The following is a 6,827-nucleotide window of genomic DNA, read 5'->3' as shown; positions in this document are numbered from 1 at the left end:
ACGCACGCAGCATTTTATGTAAATTGTACCTCGATTTGATGCTACTATTATATTATTTGATGTGCCCCTGGATTATGTATAATGCATACACAAAAGTGTGGAGAGACAATTCGATTCTGAAGCTTGTGGCCAGAAAAGTGTACAAAAGGTATGCAGAGGTGCCAACATCTAGGCCTACTGTACGGTATAGCAAAAAAAAAAAAAAAATTAAGCTATTTGACCCCGAGCTATGACGATACAGGATGCTTTTGTGTCGGTGGCAGTGGTCAAACCGCCACACGAATAAAATTCACCTATAGCGGATAGAGTTCGATAAGGCGGGGTGGTGTCATGAAGTAAAGTTGCTGTTACCTCTCCATAGTTGAGTATAATCCGGTTCTATTAACAACACGTCCCAGAGCATTTCATTCTTCTTTCACCACAGCAATTCGCCAACGATTTCAATTTTTTATTTACTCGTCGTCTGTTTAGGCTTACGTTTAATATTGTGGAATGACCGCGGAACGAGTTCGTCCCCGTTCTCACTTAAGTTAGAGCAGCTGTAAACAGTTATTCCCACACCAGCCTGTCTTTTTTTTTCTCTCTCTGAAAATTAATAAGACACAAACTAAAACAAACAAACCAACCAACAGACAAACAAACAAACAAAAAAAAAAACGCAACTCGTGACGTTACTGAGAAACTGCAAAGTGTAAACTGCTCGGAAAACGTTGGAAAACCTGACTTTTACAACATAACGTATATGAGTCCATCCATCCATCTTCTATACTGCTTATCCTTCACTTCAGGGTCACGGGGAACCTGGAGCCTATCCCAGGGAGCATGGGCACAAGAGTACACCCTGGACAGGGTGCCAATCCATCACAGGATGGATTCACATACACATTCATACACTACGGACACTTTGGACATGCCAATCAGCCTACCATGCACGTCTTTGGACTGGGGGAGGAAACCGGAGTACCCAAGCTCCGTACACACGTAGCCACCGTGGGAGTCGAACCCCCGACCCCGGGGGTGTCAACAATTTCTGACCAATCAAATTCTTTTACATGGGATTTCATCATATATATATATTTTGTTTTTTGGGTGGACATTTTTTTTTAAATTCTCCATAATTGCGAGCAGTCCTGACTCATGATAGGGTTTTTCTTTCAGCAGTGACATTTTATTGGCCTGATGTTTTGGTTCTTGTTGAGCCCCATCACGGGAACATTGACATGCTGTGATTGTCCTGTTTGTGGAGACACGTTCTGTTATTCTTAAACCTTAAGGAAGTCTCTAGTGGTCCACATGGTTACAGGGGAATTCCTTTTAAACCCTACCCGAGCCCATATAGAGTTGGATGCTTGCCATTTACACTTAGCTTCATGCCCAGAGATGAAACCGATACGTGTGTAAAGGCATTACATACAATCCATGAGGCCCTGCGGTTTTCAGAGTGGACATGAAGCACTCATGTCCTGACCACAAATGGTCTCTCTGGAGAAGAACACTGCAGGCTCTTCATGGCCTACTTTGTGTGAGAGGCAGGAGGAGTGATGGGATCAGCATTTCTCTCTCACTCACTCTCTCTCACACACGACGACACACACACACACGAAACCAAGGTTCTATGTAAGGTTCTGGTTTTAGGATCCGTGTATAATATCAGTACTGCTGTAATGCTTTTCCACTGCACATTGTGGTAGGGTACTGTGTGGTTACTAACCCAAAACTATTCACATCCTGGTCGAGTATCTGGTTCCGCTATGTTCACGCTAACAATTCAAAAGTCGTTTGTATTGCTTGTAGGTTGTCTTTTGTGGCCGCGTAGCAACCGATACGGTTGTTACTTGTGGGAGATGCCTGTCCAGTGCCCCCCCCCCTTTCTGATGAAAAATGGTAGTATAGAGCTACTAAACTAACTAGTTAAATTGGTTGTTTGACTTATGTTATGTACTCAGCTTAGAGTAGCAAAACAATCTAGCTAGGTGCACTCACCAAACTAGTTATGTGCACTCACCAAACTAGTTATGTGCACTCACCAAACTAGCTATATACACTCACCAAACTAACTATGTACACTCACCAAACTAGTTATGTACACTCACCAAACTAGCTATGTACACTCACCAAATGTACACTCACCAAACTAGTTATGTGCACTCAACAAACTAGCTATATACACTCACCAAACTAGTTATGTACACTCACCAAACTAACTATGTACACTCACCAAACTAGTTATGTACACTCAACAAACTAGCTATGTACACTCACCAAACTAGTTATGTACACTCACCAAACTAACTATGTACACTCACCAAACTAGTTATGTACACTCACCAAACTAGTTATGTACACTCACCAAATGTACACTCACCAAACTAGTTATGTGCACTCAACAAACTAGCTATATACACTCACCAAACTAGTTATATACACTCACCAAACTAGTTATGTACACTCACCAAACTATTTATGTACACTCACCAAACTAGCTATATACACTCACCAGAGCAACCATTGATCTCTCAACTACCTTCCAAGTTTTATTTTTCTTCATAATGTCTCTATACACATTTAACGAGAAGTCGTATCTGATAAGATGAAGATGAAACCACGATGATAAGTTTTTATATTTATTTTTGCGTGCCAAATAGTAAACGGGAACTAACTGAGGAAACGTAAGAACACACGCACCATAGGGTTAATCGGACGAATCGTTCGAGTGAATCGTTTGGATTTGTTGCTTCAGCGTAAAATAACTACTGCCGTTTGCATAGAATCGACCAAATCTTCATTCTCGATGCCGCTTCTCATGCGGTCGCTGAAAACGTGATTCGTCGACGTGTTAACGTAGAGTTCTGAGTGTGAGCGTGTCTCGTTCGTTCTCTCCCGTTCTTTCCGTACATCTCGGCGGCTCTCCGGTCCAGGCCTGCAGTGGCGAGGTCTTGTTTGAATTAGTTCACGGGCAGTGAAAATGAAAAGCGCCCCACTGTGATGTGAAGAGCCTGGCCTGAAGGGTTTACTCAGACCATCTCTGGCTGAAAGGCGTATTTATATCTTCCAGACCGGTAATTAATCACTCCTCGATTCTAGCGCTGGTGGAACAAGAGGTGAGTACTGTACGTGTGTTTCATGGATCCTGTCTGAATTCTGTCTTTGTGCTGCCGAAAAACGAACACAGAACCGCAGTTCAAACACCGATTTGCGAAATTTACAGGCAGTAGAGAGATGAAGCGCGAGATCCAGAGCTGCTGATGTGAACTATCGCACTGTCTAGCGTGGAACAATGGACGGTAATTTGTTGAGTGGTGTTATTGCATATTATCACATCAAAACAGACATCAGTAACATTCATAAAGTTTCCAGAATGTTCTTCTAGCGTACGTAACGGTATCCAGAAAACCCAAATCAGACATGCGCTACCATCCCAGGGAGGCTTTTGGTCATTTCGATTGAAGGTCAGAGACCAAAGGATTAACGGACATGACATGGAAGCAGGTCATCGCTGCGGTCGGAATTCTTAACGATGTCGGAATTCATACGTCTGATTTTTTTTTTGTAACTCTTGGTAAAGATCTTACACAGTGACTAAACCGACTCAGAAGAGTTCCAGACACTTTCATGTTTCTCTGTCTGTCGAACTTTTTTTTTTTTTTTTTTTTTTTTCGCACTGATTTCCTCTCAGTGTTTCATGCCACTGGCAGTGTGCTTTAATTCGATTACACTCAGCTCGTCACCGTGGGTCAGAATGCCAATTCAAGAAGCAGACTGTGTAAAATTTGTCGTTCCACCGGCTGCCAAACAGAGCAGGTGAGAGCACACACAGTCCTCAGGCAGAAACAACTGACTGGTTTAAAAAGAAAAAAAAAGGTGATTTTTTTCACCCCCCGTCTTCTTCACTCTCCATTTTCCTTCACATGAGAGTAAACGTGTTGTTTAAGTGTCGAGTACAAACCGGGACCATGGTGTTAGGAAATCTCAGGCATCTCGGCTTAAACGGCTTTAAAGTTTTACACTGCACGCTTACAGAATATTATAACACAGCAGTGTTGAATTCTGGATTCTGATTGGTCAGTCTAACCCAGCCGTTGCAAATCGCAGGTTTACTGCATGTTAGTGCTAATCTAATCTAATTATCGTTTCTATAGTGACAGCTCATTTAATGAGACTCGCGTGGCAAAAGCTCCACTAATAAGAAACATGATGTATTTATTTATTTATTTATTTTAACGTGCTTAATCGTCGATCTGGTTAGATTTTCTGTAAGGAGTTTGACGGAAGGAGTCTCCAGTGTCTGGCTGTAACTTTAAGTTTTGTCGTTTCTCGGTAACATAACGAACTGCTTTTATTTTGTCTTATTAACGACAAAAAAAAAAAAAAAAGAAGAAGAGAGGCTGGTGAGAGAACGACTGTTTATGCTTATGCGCATATATAACGTGAGTGAGGCTCGTTTCCTGAACATTCCACAACATCAAGTGCCACTTTAAACGGATAAGAAGTATGTTCTGAAATAAAGAAAACGGTGACTACGTTTACACGGACGGCTGTAATCTAATTATTGACCTTACTCTGAGTAAGACGATATTCTGATTAAAGTCTTTACATGAGTCGCTCTTAGAATACTCCTTCCACGTCCCCGTGCTACACGTTATAGAACGTAGATCGATTGACGGCACACGTCATTACGTCCGTCCGACGTCCCCTCCGGAATTTCACGTATCGACGTACAGTCGGTCTTCGTCATGGAACCGTATACAGTTCTGGGTGTTTCATTGTTAATTTTACGAACGCTTCAAGTGCGGTTAATTATCTTCCGTGCTGTACGTGCTAATAGACGATCGCTCGAAGCCGCGGGCTGCGTCCCAAACCGCGTACTTGCCTACTGTATAGTAGCCGAGATACGTGTATTTCTCCTACTATGTAGTAAGTAAGTACGCGGTTTGGGACGCGGCCGTGCTCTCTCGTTCGCCGTCGACCGGTCGAGCGCTGCCGTGTGAGTACGTGTCCTGTCGCACAATGCGGTGAAAACTCCCACACGGCGTTAATAGCGTGATCAAGGCGTGTACGTGTCTGTAACGCACTTCCATAACGCGACTAACACGTCTTAATTCCGTTCGTGTTTACTTCGAGTGAGACTTTAATCGGATTAAGGTCATCGATAATCTCCGTTTACGTGCCGGTTTCTTAATCAGAGTATCGTCTTAATCGGGTTCGTATCGGATTATCGTCGTCCACGTTAAACGTACCGACTGTAATCGTTAACAATCGATGTGGTAGCCTATTGTATAAGAGGAATATACTTATATAGAGACTATACTCTTCAGGATGTGTCATTATTGGAAAATATTTAAGTCGGGAGTTCTAATAGTAGTTCTTCTTCATCACAGTTCTTCGCCATTGATTACTTAACTTACTTAACTTGCTTAAATGCCGTGTCTATCGGATATATATACATATCCAAGATCATGATCGGTTGGTTTGGCTGATAAATCCCTCGAACGCCTCGAAAAGTTTCGCTCTTGGATTTGGAAAAGAAAAAAACAAAACAAAACAAAAAAAAAACAACGCAAAGACATTTTTCATGTTAGGCCGGGAAACACCGAACGATAACGACATAGCGACACGGATGTTGAAATTTATCTGAAGTCCTTTCCGAACAAAAACGCCGAAAAGAGTCGAAGAAAGAAAAGCATCGGAGTAAATCCCCCCCCCCCCCCCCCTCCTTAGTTCTTGTATTTCCACATCGGTGATGATCCCGAAGTGGTTTATATCGCAGGTGCAGCGGGCGTGTGCCCTCGGAGGCCTGTCGTGTTGGCAGGACATGACAGAGAACGTTCAGAGCTCCACTGACATGTCGGGCTTACGCGTGTTAGCTTATAACCTTTTATTACACTCTGTTTAGAGCGTTTAAAGCACCACAGTACAGTTTATCCTCAGAGTTCACAAAACTGACAAGAAAGATCGAGAGAGAGAGAACGAGAGAGAGAGAGAGAGAGAGAGAGAAAACAAAACAGTTGGCTAAAATAGGTCTAGTCCTGGAGAGAGAAAAAAAAGAGAGAGAGAGAGAGAGAGAGATAATTATCACGGAGAATAAACTCTGAAATATCATTATTACAGTGAGCCACGTTGCTTGCAATAACAATCTGACTTTCTATTTAGTCTGTTACAAATCTATAATTTACATAGAAAATAAGGCCTGCGTGTTTGAAAGAGCCGGCCAAGGAAAGCACGAGAGAGACGGACAGCTGGAGGTGATTAGAGGAGGCCTTGGGATGGCCGGGGATTCAAAGTAAACATGGAGGCTTTCCACAGTCAACAGCATTTACAAAATGTAAAAGAAGGAAGCTACTGAATTTGTGAAGAATGTGCAGAGGGGATGGAAAGCGTGCAAGCATGAAGGCAGCAGATGGAGGAAATAAAAGCCGTCGCAGAAATGCGGCTAACGGGACCGTCGGATAATTCGCTCGGGCCACGGGGAAGAGCGTTCGGGGTCAGCGCTTACAGGTTTACTTCTATCCCTCTCAGTGCGCTGCTGTTATTTTCTGCATGCCTTCAGGGCAAGTGCACTTTCTTCCCCTTTAAAAAAAAAAAAAAAAAAAAAAAAAGCTACAGTATATTTCATTTCTCAAGACCTTACGGCGTAATCGAACCCGTCTTAAAAACCCCTCGGTGTTTCTTTGCGTCTCCCTTCTTTTTTTTTTTTTTTTCACTTCGCCTTCTCAGTGATCTCAAGCACTTTTTTAAAAAATGATTTCAATGGGTTTGATATACGTCGGGCTGGGCTACGTATCCACGTTACGCCGCCATTTTAAGGTTTCGATTTTTTTTTCTCGTTC

The sequence above is a fragment of the Ictalurus punctatus genome, chromosome 10 (genome assembly GCF_001660625.3).
Source record: "Ictalurus punctatus breed USDA103 chromosome 10, Coco_2.0, whole genome shotgun sequence".
NCBI lineage: Eukaryota > Metazoa > Chordata > Actinopteri > Siluriformes > Ictaluridae > Ictalurus > Ictalurus punctatus.
The sequence above is the reverse complement of the archived record's forward strand: the minus strand, read 5'-3'. Positions refer to the sequence as shown.